The 14,892-nt window shown below is 48.7% G+C and overlaps 1 long non-coding RNA gene across 1 annotated transcript in view; it reads right to left on the bottom strand.

Moving 5' to 3' along the window:
- Positions 1–14,102, bottom strand: part of LOC134996004 (uncharacterized) — a 94,845-nt gene extending 80,743 nt beyond the window's left edge. Inside the window, exon 1 of the long non-coding RNA XR_010198764.1 lies at positions 14,023–14,102. This is a non-coding gene — a long non-coding RNA (uncharacterized LOC134996004). The remainder of the gene's footprint in view (positions 1–14,022) is intronic.
- Positions 14,103–14,892: the final 790 nt, after the last annotated feature.

Genomic DNA, 14,892 nt, shown 5'->3' with positions numbered 1-14,892 from the left:
GAGCGCATAGGCGCTACATTGTAACACTGCCGTGTGCCGCCTGTCAGACAGTACAGGAGCACACAGCCGATTAGGAGGGTGCCACAACGTGGCGCTCCCTGATTGGCTGAAGAAACCCTCTTAGACATAAGTCAGAGGGGGTTTCTGGCATTCGGGGAAAGGGGTCCCATGTGAAAACATGGGGCCCCTTTCAGCTCGTGGTCGGGTGTCCGTTTTTTTATTTTTACAAGTACGTGGATTACAAATGGATTACCCGAGGAGCCGTCTACACTGGATTTGGTGAGTAGAATTTTTTCAACAGGTACACCATGGATTCTACATGGAGAAGAGGACCGACCCTCGTGTGAACATAAGGTAAGTATGTGTGTATGGTGGTGTGTATGTATGCATTAAAGTTATACTTTCAAGGTGTGTGTGTTATGTCTTTATTGGGGTATTTTTTTAGTAGTAGTACTACAGGTACCAGCGGGCCCGGTTTTCTGCCGCATGCTGGTACTTGTGGTTCTCCAAGTACCAGCTTGCGGGGGAGGCTTGCTGGGACTTGTAGTACTGCTACTAAAAACAATATTCATAACTTACAACAAAGGCTATCAGCCCCCCATCCGCAGCCCATTGGATGGGGGGGACAGCCTCGGGCTTCACCCCTGGCCCTTGGGTGGCTGGAGGGGGGGGACCCCTTGATTGAAGGGGTTCCCACTCCTCCAGGGTACCCCGGCCAGGGGCGACTAGTTGGGTATTTAATGCCACGGCCGCAGGGCGCTGTATAAAAGTGACCCCCGGCTGTGGCATTATCTGTCCATCTAGTGGAGCCCGGTGCTGGTTTCAAAAATACGGGGGACCCCTACGCTTTTTGTCCCCCGTATTTTTGGAACCAGGACCAGGCGCAGAGCCCGGTGCTGGTTGCTTAAATATGGGGGAACCCCTGTCAATTTTTTTCCCATATTTTTGTAACCAGGACCGGCTCAAAGAGCCCGAGGCTGGTTTGGCTTAGGAGGGGGGACCCCACACAATTTTTTTTCTAAAAATTAACACTTTCCCATCCCCTTCCCACTGATAAACATGCACGGATCTCATGGATCCCTGCATGCCTATCCAAACACGGGATAAAAAAGCAGGTCTGTTTTTTTTTTGCACTTTTTTACGATTTGTATTTCTGCACGGCAGTGTTTGGCTATTGTCGGCAGTGTTTGTGATTTGCACTTTTTAGTAAATTCCCGATTTCTACCAAATTGCAGGCGTATTTGACCGATGGTGTATTGATTCGTGATTTTTTCCTAGGACTTCCAAAATATTACGAATGCCCTCATCACTGCCGTGATTTTTGCTTAGTAAATTACCGAGATGACACTTTGAAGAAAAAACGGCATCTCGGTCAAAATCGGGACCTTAGTAAATATACCCCTATGTCTGTGTTGTATATTTTATTTTAAAGGACAAACACTCCAGCTTTTCTAAGAAATTGAATTCCTGCCTGGGATGTTCTAAAAGCGCTTGGAATAGAGGGTGGTAACTATTGGAATTTGCTTTACAGAGAATATTTGTCCATTCACATCAGTACCTGCCCCACTGGACCTTACAGTCTATATTCCCTACCACATATACAGTACATGCACACACATTGACGCTAGGGTTAATTTTGTTCAGATCCAATTAATCTATCAGTATATTTTTGGATTGTGGGAGGAAACTGGAGTATCCGGAGGAAACCAACGCAAGTACGGGGAGAATATACAAACTCCACACACTTAGGGCCATGGTGGGAATCAATCCCATGACCTCAGTGCTGTGAGGCAGTAATGCTAACTATTACACCATCCGTACTGCCCGATTTTCACTACACCCTAGAATTATTACAGCATACAGAGCCAGTGTAATGTTATTTTAACAGCAGCACCCATATATTTTACAGCATACAGGAGCAGTGTGCTTTTAATTTTAAACAACTGCACCCCTGAATTTTTACAACATACAGGGCCAGTGTAATGTTATTTTAACAGCAGCACCCCTATATTTTACAGCATACAGGAGCAGTGTGCTTTTCATTTTTAACAACTGCACCCCTGAATTTTTACAACATACAGGGCCAATGTAATGTTATTTTAACAGCAGCACCCCTATATTTTACAGCATACAGGAGCAGTGTGCTTTTAATTTTTAACAACTGCACCCCTGAATATTTACAACATACAGGCCAGCAGAACCCCTATATTTAACAGTATACAGGAGGAGGACAGTGCCCCTGCACCCTGTACAACACAGTGACAGCAACACCCTTGTACAGCTGCAGCACCCGCCGTAACTGCACATGAAACACCAGTGACAGCCAGGACAGCACCCCTAACACAGCACACGTACACAACAGTGACTGCAGCAGCACCCCTACAGAGCACACACTAACCCCACCCGACGCCACCACCCACAGACAGAGATAGAGGTCTATCCCCCTCACTCTCGAAGTCCGGAGTGAAAATGGCGGCGACGCGCGGCTCCTTATATGGAATCCAAAACCAGCGAGAATCTGATGATGACGATTTGATGACGATTTGCCTCATTCTGGTTTCCGATGATGACAATTTGCCTCATTCTGATTTCCGTGTCTGGCGGGAAGTCCCGAGCCGGGCTCGGTTACCGGATCGGAGCGTGAAGTTCAGGGGGGTTTGGTTCTCAGGGAACCAAACCCGATCATTTATAATATTTATTATTACATTTTATTTATTTATTCATAAGTGTCTGTGTACTAAGCCTTGGAGAGATACAAAATGGACCAGCCAATCAGCTCCTAACTGCCATTTTACAGGCTGTATTTGAAAAATAATAACTAGGAGCTGATTGGCTGGTACTTTATCTCTGTCCACTTTATCTCTCTTCCAAGGCTTAGTACAGACAGAAGTAGCCATGTTCATCCTCATCTTTGCTGCGGTGCCGCATGCTGCAACATGGCTTGCTGCATGGCATGCCAGGCTGCAACTATTCGCAGCCGGTACCTCCATTTATTCCTAAAGAAATTAATGGAGCGATTGCCGGCTGTGAATAGTCTCAGCATACTTACTTTTAGGAGGTAGAAATAGGGATTCCGGCACAGCGTCTATTCACCGCTGCAGTAAGTGACAGGAGCCCCCAACCGCAGTCCCCAAAAATGGGACTGTCCCGCGAAAATCGGGACAGTTGGGAGGTATGGTCTCGGCCTGGCACACCATGCAGCATGCTGCATCGCAGTAAGATGGGTATGGCTACATCTGTGGACCCCTTAGTCTCTGGGCTTCATTAAGGAATAAGAACGTATTTTAAAGAGTAGTATTCCATCAGTACCAAGCATGTTTTGTCACACGTTCTATTACTGCAGCAGCAGAGTGTTCCTGGAAATTATTTGAAACTGTTAGCAATGAGCAGTGAAGCCTGATCCTCACAAGTTCCCACCCCAGCTCTAATTACAGGTTGTAACTCATAATGAGGTCACATGCGTCAGAAACAATGGCCTCAGCTGTCTTGCATCACTTGGTAAATAGAAGATTAATCCATTTGACAGCTTTTTAACTTAGTCACCTCCCAGCGCAGTTTAGAGAGTAATAATCATGGTCGCCAAGGGTGGTGAGGGGATTCACTTCTACACTGAAGAATCAGCTTTGTTATTTGCTGAAAAAAATACACAATAAGTTATTTCACAAGTCATATTTCCTGACACTAGACAAAACTATAATTACGGAGCTGGAGGCAAAGAGTTCTTACCACTAAGCATCTTCAGAATGGAATGCTGCCAGATTTCATGTGATGAAGGTATATTTCTGTCAAGAATGCCTGTGATGCAAGCTTGATCAGGCTCAAGTTAAAAGGGGAGAAGGATGGTACTGTAGTGTGAGGTCTGAGAAGGGTGAGGGAGAGGTAAAGGTGTTGTGCGCTGGTGGCAGGGAGGAGACATACAGAGAAAATAGGGGGACTACAAACAAGGAGGGTACTGCCCCACCCTGACCTCATGTCAATAAACTCTTTATCACTGTAAAAAAATGTTTATATAAGCAGCATATTGGTTGTATTTTAGCTTCTAGTCATTGCTTTCCCTGTTTACATTTTCAGACACAATATTGTAAAATTATGACTGCTTACCCTCAAAACAAAATGTTCCTTAGAGCAGCGTAATATTCAGTTTTCAGTCTTTTTGTAATTTTGTATTACAGGATGAGTATCCCTTATCCAAAATGCTTGGGACCAGAAGTATTTTGGATATCGGATTTTTCCGTATTTTGGAATATTTGCATACCATAATGAGATATCATGGTGATGGGACCCAAGTCTAAGCAGAGAAGCACTTATGTTTCATATACACCTTATGCACACAGCCTGAAGGTCATTTTAGCCAATATTTTTTATAACTTTGTGCATTAAACATTGCCGACCTTTTGTCAGCGTCAACCTAATGCATGTCGACCTTATGGAGTCGACTGAATGACTGTCAAACTACACATTGTCTGTCTATACATTGGACCCCGCAGACCAAGGCTAAATTAAGCCTTCAGGGCACTTAAGACACTCTTCTGGCCCTATCCCACTCACCATCCGGCTCACCCTCACTCATCGTCTGATCCCCCACCACTCATTGTGCAGTCCGTTCCTACTCGTTCGGCCTTTCCCTTAGAAAATCGATGGGAATGCACAGTGCAGCAGTGTGCTCCGGTTGGGTGCAAAGGCAGAAATGGACAAACGTGCAAATTTGCGCTTGTGGGAGGGGGGCATAGAGAGGGAGCATAGGGCACATGCCCCCATGCTCCCCCTCCCCCATCCTCCTCTAATCTAGCTCTGCTTAGACCTCTATGGGGATTGCGGCCTTAGTCAATGTAACAAGTGGTGAAAACCCTAGCTTTTTGGTACTAATGCCATCTCAAGATGTCGCTAGCTATAACATGTAATGGGGACCGATAAAATCAAGAGGCTTCGCTGGATGCTGGGTAAATCCCTATGTGCATGCATGGATAGTGGAATAGACTCAGTGAATATTGGCCAACAAAGTCATGCATTGCAATGTTCGCAGTGTTAGATCTAGTAAACGGGGAAGGTGAACTGGGCATAGCTATAGTGGGTGCAGGGAGTGCCATTGCTATGGGACCAGAAGCACAGGGGGCCTACCTCTGGTGCATGACTCAACTGCACATAGGTCGTGAAGTTGTCTACCAGGTTCCCTGGAAATGCCTGCTAAGCACTGTGTGGCATAATATGGAGTGAAGGTACTGTGTGTCATGTGCCGGGCTGCCACCAGAAATTGTGGGGCCCGGGACTGAAAAAATAGGCAGGGCCCCCCCACCCAATGGAGGTAATAGCCACATTAGTAAAGCAGTCCCCGCATCACAACCTACCAGCAGCAGCAGCGGTGGAGGGCGGTCTCTCACACTCAGTCAGTGCTGTTGCTGCTCGGACGGCGAGGCCCGCGGAAGTACAGGCGTGGGCCCAGCGCCGCTGGCAGTGGTTTCAATTTTCAAATCCGCCACTGACTAGCAGCAGGTCAGCCGCGGTCAGTGTCACCGGCGGCCAGTGGTGCAAGTAGAAAAAATGTCTTACAGGTACTGTGTGCTCGCGCCGAAGGCGCACGCACCAAAAAATGGGTGTGACCAAATGCCACATGGGGTGTGGCCAATGAAAATGGGGGCGTGATACACATATGGGGGGAGGGGCAGATACACATATGACCCCAATAGTGCCAGATATACGTTGCCCCACAGTGCCAGATATACATTGCCCCACAGTGCCAGATATACATTGCCCCACAGTGCCAGATATACATTGCCCCACAGTGGCAGATACACATTGCCTCACTGTGCCAGATACACAATGCTCCCAGAGTGCCAGATATACATTGCCTCACAGTGCCAGATGCACATTGCCCCACAGTGCCAGATATACATTGCCCCACAGTGCCAGATATACATTGCCCCACAGTGGCAGACACACATTGCCTCACTGTGCCAGATACACAATGCTCCCAGAGTGCCAGATATACATTGCCTCACAGTGCCAGATACACATTGCCCCACAGTGCCAGATACACTAATGCCCCCACAGTGCCAGATATGCCCCCAGTGCCACGTACACATGTCCTCCCAGTGCCAGATATGCCCCCAGTGCCAGATATCCCCCAGTGCCAGATATGCCCCCATTGCCAGGTATACATGTCCCCCCAGTGCCAGATATGCCCCCAGTGCCAGATACACATGTCCCCCCCCCCAGTGCCAGATATACCCCAGTGCCAGATATGCTCCCACTGCCAGGTATACATGCCCCCCCCAGTGGCAGATATGCCCCCAGTGCCAGATATGCTCCCACTGCCAGGTATACATGCCCCCCCAGTGCCAGATATGCCCCCATTGCGAGGTATACATGCCCCCCAGTGCCATATATGCCCCCAGTGCCAGATATGCTCCCACTGCCAGGTATACATGCCCCCCCACAGTGCCAGATATGCCCCTATTGCCAGGTATACATGCCCCCCCCCCAGTGCCAGATATGCAGGAAGCCTCCCCTGCTGCTCACCTGTATCTGTGTGAGGGGAGGAGAGTGCAGCCTGTGCCTCTCCTTCCCCTCAGTCTCCGGCGGGTGCGGGTGTCTCCGTTCAATTCAGCGCCGATCCGTGAGCCAATCAAAGGTCGCGGTCCGCGATCTCTGATTGGATCACGGGCGGCGCTGAATTGAAGACACAGAGGGGCAGGAGAGGCGCAGGGCTGCGCTCTCCTCCCCTCACATCAGCAGGAGTCGGTGAGCAGCAGAGGGAGGTGGGAGGGACGGGGAGCAGCAGCCCGTGGGCAGGGCTGCCACCAGAAAATGTGGGGCCCGGGACTGAAAAAATAGGCAGGGCCCCCACCCACCCAATGGAGGTAATAGCCACGTTAGTAAAGCAGTCCCCGCATCACAACCTACCAGCAGCAGCAGCAGTGCAGGGCGGTCTCTCACACTCAGTCAGTGCTGCTGCTGCTCGGACGGTGCGGCCCGCGGAAGTACAGGCGTGGACCCAGCGCCGCTGGCGGTGGCTTAAATTTTCGAATCCACCACTGACTAGCAGCAGGTCAGCCGCGGTCAGTGTCACCGGCGGCCAGTGGTGCAAGTAGAAAAAATGTCTTACAGGTACTGTGTGCTCGCGCCGAAGGCGCACGCGCCAAAAATGGGTGTGACCAAATGCCACATGGGGTGTGGCCAATGAAAATGGGGGCGTGATACACATATGGGGGGAGGGGCAGATACACATATGACCCCAATAGTGCCAGATATACGTTGCCCCACAGTACCAGATATACGTTGTCCCACAGTGCCAGATATATATTGCCCCACAGTGCCAGATATTCATTGCCCCACAGTGCCAGATACACAAATGTCCCCGGAGTGCCAGATACACAAATGCCCCCACAGTGCCAGATATGCCCCCAGTGCCAGGTACACATGTCCCCCCAGTGCCAGATATGCCCCCAGTGCCAGATATGCCCCCAGTGCCAGATATCCCCCAGTGCCAGATATGCCCCCATTGCCAGGTATACATGTCCCCCCAGTGCCAGATATGCCCCCAGTGCCAGATACACATGTCCCCCCCAGTGCCAGATATGCCCCCAGTGCCAGATATGCTCCCACTGCCAGGTATACATGCCCCCCCCAGTGCCAGATATGCCCCCATTGCCAAGTATACATGCCCCCCCCCCCAGTGCCAGATATGCCCCCACTGCCAGATATGCTCCCACTGCCAGGTATACATGCCCCCCCCCCCAGTGCCAGATATGCCCCCATTGCCAGGTATACATGCCCCCATCCCCCCAGTGCCAGATATGCAGGAAGCCTCCCCTGCTGCTCACCTGTATCTGTGTGAGGGGAGGAGAGTGCAGCCTGTGCCTCTCCTTCCCCTCAGTCTCCGGCGGCTGCGGGTGTCTCCGTTCAATTCAGCGGCGATCCGTGAGCCAATCAAAGGTCGCGGTCCGCGATTTCTGATTGGCTCACAGGCGGCGCTGAATTGAAGACACAGAGGGGCAGGAGAGGCGCAGGGCTGCGCTCTCCTCCCCTCACATCAGCAGGAGCCGGTGAGCAGCAGAGGGAGGTGGGAGGGACGGGGAGCAGCGGCCCATGGGTACGGCGGCGGCAGATGCCGCCGGGTATATCCATGGATGGCTGTGTGTGCAGCCCGGGCCCTCCACTCTGTCAGAGTGGCCGGGCCCGGGACAACTGTACACAGGGCACCCCCTTGATGGCGGCCCTGCCCGTGGGTACGGCAGCGGCAGATGCCGCCGGGTGTATCCACGGGTGGCTGTGTGTGCAGCCCGGGCCCTCCACTCTGTCAGAGTGGCCGGGCCCGGGACAACTGTACACAGGGCACCCCCTTGATGGCGGCCCTGGTCATGTGTACTGGCAGCAGTACAATGTGGCATATTGATAACTTGGGGCAAAACAATGTGACATCATAAAAACATTACCAGCCTAGCACTGCTTATCCAGAACGTTCCCACAAAGGACTATGGGGGAGATGTATGAAGCAGTGATAAGAGTGGGGAAGTGGGCCAGTGGAGAAGTTGCCCATGACAACCAATCAGCAACTACCTATCATTTTGAGTGTACTTGATAAATGCTACCTCAAATATCTGTATTCCTATCCTTGGTGCTTCTATATAAAACTGAGTAAGGTCCTTTCCTCTCTACTTCCGAGACTTGAATTGGAAGAGCAGTTGATGTACAACCTAAACTTAGCTTTGGGTGGAAGGAATCTTTTTTTTGGTGTTGTTTACTCTGTAAATTCATCAGGAACCCCGAGCAGTGCACTGCATCCCCTCTCATGGCCCACTTCGCTCGCCATGCTTCGGGCAAGGTGCCTCGCTCCGCTAACGCTGCACTCGGCACAGGTTACTATTCCCAATCGTAGTCCACATGGATTGTAAAGTATGAAAAAGTTTAAAAAATGAAAAGGAAAAAAAGGTGAAAAACTAACATCGACCTTTTCCTGTGTCTCCCTTTGTCATGTTGGCCTTTGAACCATGTCGACCTAATACACATTGACCAACAGCGGTCGACTTATTGACTGTTGACTTAAGTGTGGTCGACTTAACACCTGCATACCACCAGAGATGAGCCCTTTCGCACCCCCCTGTCCCTGTGGGTGGTTTTCAATACATTTACACGATCCCTAGTTTCACATTGCTGCTAGAACTAGCAGTCTAGAACCTGGTACTTAATAAATTGCCCCTTGGAGAGATGGATAATGTGCATTTATGACAGCATTGTGGCCAAGTTGATAATTAAGTTACTTGCACATACAAAGTATAGAATATTCAAATGACTCGTTTCTACTCCACTAAATAACTTTTACAAATGTAATACAAATTATATTTGGGCAATGCAAGCATTAAGGTAGACACAGTGTAGAGAGCCATGACTCATGAACTCATGACGGGTGTAGTATGGCTGACTGGCGGTCAGGAGACCGCCGGTCAGCAAACTGACGCCGGGATCCAGGCAGCATACCGATGCTGGGCTCCCGGCAGGGGGGAGTGCACCAAGCCCCTTGCGGGCTCGGTGGCGACTGTGTTCTATTCCCACTCTATGGGTGTTGTGGGCACCCACGAGTGGAAATAGTCCCTGTTGGTCAGCATGCCGACTATCGTGATAGTGAGGGGGCGGGATTTTGGTTGAGGATATGTGACCGTCGGTCTCCCGACCGCCGGTCACCTGAATACCACCCTTCATGACTGGTACCTAATGAATTGATAGATTATAGAGTATTTATATCACTATTAGTTCAGCCCACATAATGGATGTATCCACTATGTGTGGGCGAGGGGAACGTTTTGGTAAAGAACACCTGTGTGACGGGTTCCGTGCTCCATATTACAACTATCAAGCAACCGCATAAACACACAGGTCCATAAATGGTGACATCAATAAGCAGTAATGTAACTCAGAGCTACATACAGCAGACGCACATTATCAGCAGCTCGTCATGCTGTCAGTTATATATATTAGTTGCACTTATTGTTGTCAGTTGTTGTTCCATATTACAAGTAATAGGTCACAACAAAGGTCTTCTGACAGTCCCAGGCAAGTCTAAGCATTCCATAGAGGAATCTGCTGCACAGATTTGGTTTGTTATGAGGCTCATGATCACAAGCCAGTGACTCAGGGAAGCCTAACACACCTACATATATTATTATTACTATCATTAACCTCTAATGACAGTAAATGTAAAAATGTGTTTAGAGTTTTGTAATTGTTCAGGTGCTTAAATAAAATTTTCACATATTGTGTGATACAGAATAAACGAATAAGCCCTAGGGCAGGGGATGTGTTTGTGGAGGCAGCTGTAATATACAAGCTGAAAGCTGGCCTCATATGATCATGCCTGGGGAGGCAAAAGGTGAGGGGGCAACACCCTGCACACAGGAGTTAACCAAACTTACTGCTATTCATTTTATATACACAGTATGTACTGTATATTATATATATAGCTCATACAAGGCGGCACTTAAGGCAAATACACACTGAGCGATTTTGAGCTCAAAGTAGCTAATTTTGGGCATTTTGAGCTACTTTGAGCTCAAACTTGGCCAGTGTATATGGGCGGGCAAGGAGTGGTGAGCGCTGATGCGCGCTTCCGCATCATCGCTGGCCGCCGCCGTCCGTCGGGCTGTTTGTACAGCCGAGTGAAGCACTTTCCACAGACTCCTACTGTGGAAAGTGCTTCACCCCCCGTGGACATCACTGGCACAGGGAAAATAGCTCAGTGTGTAAGCACTGACCTATCTTCCTGCCAGCGATGTCCATGATCATTGCTGTATAGACGCTGGGCAAAAACGCCCTCTGTGTATGCACCTTTAGTCAGAACCTGGGTGAAGAAAATGATGTTGCTTCAAAGAGCAACATATCTCACTCTCCTCTCAAGACTCCACTTTCCCCCACACTACCTCTAACGGGTGGTCTTCAGTATGCCGAATGTCGGGATCCCGGCGCACATTATACCGGCGCCGGCATACCGACAGCTATTCTCCCTCGTGGGGGTCCACGACCCCCCTGGAGGGAGAATAAAATAGTGTGGCTCGCGTAGCGTGCCACCGTGCCCGCAGCGTGGCGAGCGCAGCGAGCCCGCAAGGGACTCCTTAGCGCTCGCCACGCTGTTGGTATGCCGGCGATCGGGCTCCCGGCGCCGGTATGCTGGTCGCCGGGAGTCCGAGCGCCGGCATACCGTACTACACCCCCTCTAACGGTAAGTGTCTCCCAAGGTTCTGTTGGAATCTCTACTATTCTCCCACTACACGTACTCTCTAGGTGAGCACATCAGCTCTTTTGGCCTCCAACATCATCTCTATGCTTATGTTACTCAGATCTACCTTTCCTACCCTGACGTCTGCTATTTCGTCCTGGATGTCCCAGCGCTTTCTTAAACTTAACATGTCTAAAACTGAGCTGATCATTTTCCCATCCTCCCATATAACCTCATCTCCAACTATTTCATTATCTACTGACAGAACAACCATCTCCTCTAGCACCCAAATGCGCTCTCTTGGAGTTATCCTTGACTACTCCCTCTCATTTAAACAGTCAGTACCTGTCGCAGTCCTGTCGTTTCCATCTCAGAAATATTTCTAGGATCAGACCCTTTCTCACCCTGGATGCAAATGGTCACCTTCAGATTGGTCTAGTGTAACCTCCTACTAACTGGCCTCCGAGACTCCCACCTCTCTCCAACCCAATCTCTCCTTAATGCTGCTGCCCAACTCATCTTCCTCTCCAAACGTACTATATCTGCTTCCCTCTCCTACACTGGCTTCCTTTCCCTCCAGACCCCAATTCAAGGTTCTCACACTCAAGTACAAAGCCCTCACCCAATCCTCTATCATCTACCTCCTGAATGCCGGGATCCCGACAGGTGATATTTTAACTGCATCCCGTTTCAGCACCCTAATGATTTAGTTCCTAATCAAAGGTATCCCACTTATCTAGGAGTTTTCTATGCATTGAAGATCCCACTGTTGGCACACAGAGGTAACGCTCTAAAGTCACACTTATTTTCTGACCTGGTGTGGCTGCTCTGATATCGTATGCCGAGGAACAAACTGAGAACTGAGTGCAGTCTTTATACAATGAGCAACAGGTCAGCTGCTCAATCTAAAAGTGTATGAAAAACAGCATTTAAATAAAAGATGTCAAATTTGAAAAGCAATTTATGTACTGCTTCTTCCTTTGTGTGTCAAGGAATTCTTTCCATCTATATATTAATATTATAAAAATCCCAAACATAGCACAAGGGTTTATATTATAATCTGATGTTACTAATGTTAGCCCAGAGTTCTCTGCATGTCATACCTTTCCTGAATAGGCAACGTTGGCTCCAAACATTGTCTGGGAGATCAGTTTTTTAATTCAGAGTTAATTACATTTTCTGAAATATCTTATTCTTGTTCAAATATTAATGTTCCATGATCTATTCTAAGGTATAGTAATAATACAGTAAACAGGATTGTGGTAACAAGATTCATTTGAGATCACACTGTTACTTTTATAGCTTTCCTCAAAACTGATGTGTACAGTACAGTAACCAACTGAGGGGTAGATTTACTAAGCAGTGATAAAAGTGGAGAAGTGAGCCAGTGGAGAAGTGGCCCATGGCAACCAATCAGCACTGACGTAACATTTCTAATTTGCATACTGTAATAGTATACAGAGCAGCTGATTGGTTTCCATGAGCAACTTCTCCACTGGCTCATTTCTCCACTTTTATCACTGCTTAGTACATGTCTCCCTGAATTTGTTATCTTGAGGTAGGGGTGCATTGGGATGGAAAACCAGCCCATGAAATTTACAGAAGCAGCCCTAGTGGGGGTGTGGTCTGATAAGGGGGTGTGGTCTGTTGAGGGGGGCAGGATCCCTCGTCATAGGGCCTGATTGTACGCAATTGGACATTCATTGCATCTCTTGCTGAAGCTGTGTCTGAGACTAGGGTCAGATTGGGAAGTAAAAGTGTCCCTGTAACATTTTGTAGAAGTGGCCCGACATGGGCAGCACAAGAGGTATAACATACTGTGTAGCCATGGCAGCATCACTGGATGGCAGAGATGCTGTACTGCAGAGATGGAATAACAGAATAAATGGGGACTGAGTGTGGTGGGCTGCCTGTCATGTCGGGGTTGGGGCCACATGACAACACACAAAACAGGCCCCACAGACATGTCGGCCTACCAGGAATATTCCTGATGAGCTCTATGGCCAATCCATCTCTGTCTTGAGGCCTAAGTGTCATTTGTTTGATATCGGTAGTCTGTATTGTTCTCACCCTAATATATTCTACCACTTAACTTGCATGTTAAATTGTTATATTATGAATGTATCAGCTGTCTTATAGCCCTTTCACATCGCACAAATAACCCGGTATCGACACGGCATATTGCCATGTCGAAACAGGTCAGTGTGCGATGTGAAAGCACTTTCGGCGAATTAGCGGGTCGCCTGACCCGGTAATTCAACCCGTTATAAAAGAAGGATTATACCCGGGTTGAATACCGGGTCAGGCGCAACGTGAATGGGAGCCGCGTCGATGCGACACGGCTCCCATTCACAGCATAGGGAGAGGCGGCGCAGGAGATGAGCTTATCTCCCAGCACCGCTTCCACCCCCGCCCCTGCTGCTGCTGTGCCCCCCCCGCTGCTATGGCAACCGACCCGGTATATTGCCGGTTCGGAAAGCCACCATAGCAGAGAAAATGCCGGATCCCACCCGGTAAGGACACGTTTCTCTTACCGGGTGGGATCCGGCATTTGCGATCTGAAAGCGGTATTACTGTAGGGGAGATTTATCAAAACTTAAAGAGAGATAAAGTGGAGAGAGATAAAGGGGTCCATGCATACTGAGAGATAAGCGGGTCAAACGAAAAGGCAGAGAAAATCCCTGTACAAATGGCTTCTCTATATGTACTCCGCCTTCTGCCTGTAGCGCTAATAGCGGGTTACAATAACATGCTGCCTTAGGCACTTATGGCAGCACTAAGTGACCCAGGTGCTACTAAGGTGAGAGGTCACTTACTGTCAGATGTCTTTTCCAGCACTGGCTTCCTCGCCTGTATCTAAAGTTATCTGCCTCTACTCACTGGTAAAGCAAGAAGTGACTCTCTGTCACTTGGCTGGTTGTCAATAAAGTTTTTACCAAAAATAGAAGTCTCACCGCTGCAGCTCTGCAGGATAGAGGTGGATTGCTTCACAGTCTCTGCTCTGCTGCCCATCACCGCATTGGCATTACAGTTGGGATTGGAAATAGCAGTAGCATGGGTTAACATGGCAACTCTAGTTTTTTCATCTACTGTAGCTTTATCAAGGCTATCATTTTTCATTTATAGAGAAATGGACGATAGCTGTTATTTTTTCTTCTATTGATCATAGGAATCTTAAAATGATTACATTATTATGAAGGGGGTTTCTTATTGTTTTGTATTGTTTTCTTATTATTTATTAAAGCCAATCCTTTGTAGGCACTTACAAGCCTTATCTGGCTTTTTAGCAGAATTACATTTCCTTTTATTAGGATCTCTATTGACAATTAAAAATCATCAGCAGTGTCTGTCATTTATACCCATTTCACACATAAACCCCCACTTTAACCCGACTCGGACACGGGACACTGAGCACCGGTTGAAGCCGGAGTTTCAGTACTTACTTCCTTTCACACATCAATGATGTACACAGGTTATCGTCGTTCACACTTGACCCATGTCCTCCAGTATCTTCTGGCTTCCAGTGAACACTTGGAGATGATGTCATCTCTGAGAGCTGCTGTGCCCGCCAAGAAGCTCCTTCTAGGGATGTCCCAGGGCATAGCGACTCAGGCAATGACTTCCAGACCACAGGTGACGCAGACAGTCCCGGGAATAACCCTGGTACACAGCAGGGTCACAGACCT

Source organism: Pseudophryne corroboree, chromosome 1, assembly GCF_028390025.1.
Source record: "Pseudophryne corroboree isolate aPseCor3 chromosome 1, aPseCor3.hap2, whole genome shotgun sequence".
Classification (NCBI taxonomy): domain Eukaryota; kingdom Metazoa; phylum Chordata; class Amphibia; order Anura; family Myobatrachidae; genus Pseudophryne; species Pseudophryne corroboree.
This window is presented reverse-complemented; position numbering and strand designations above follow the sequence as displayed.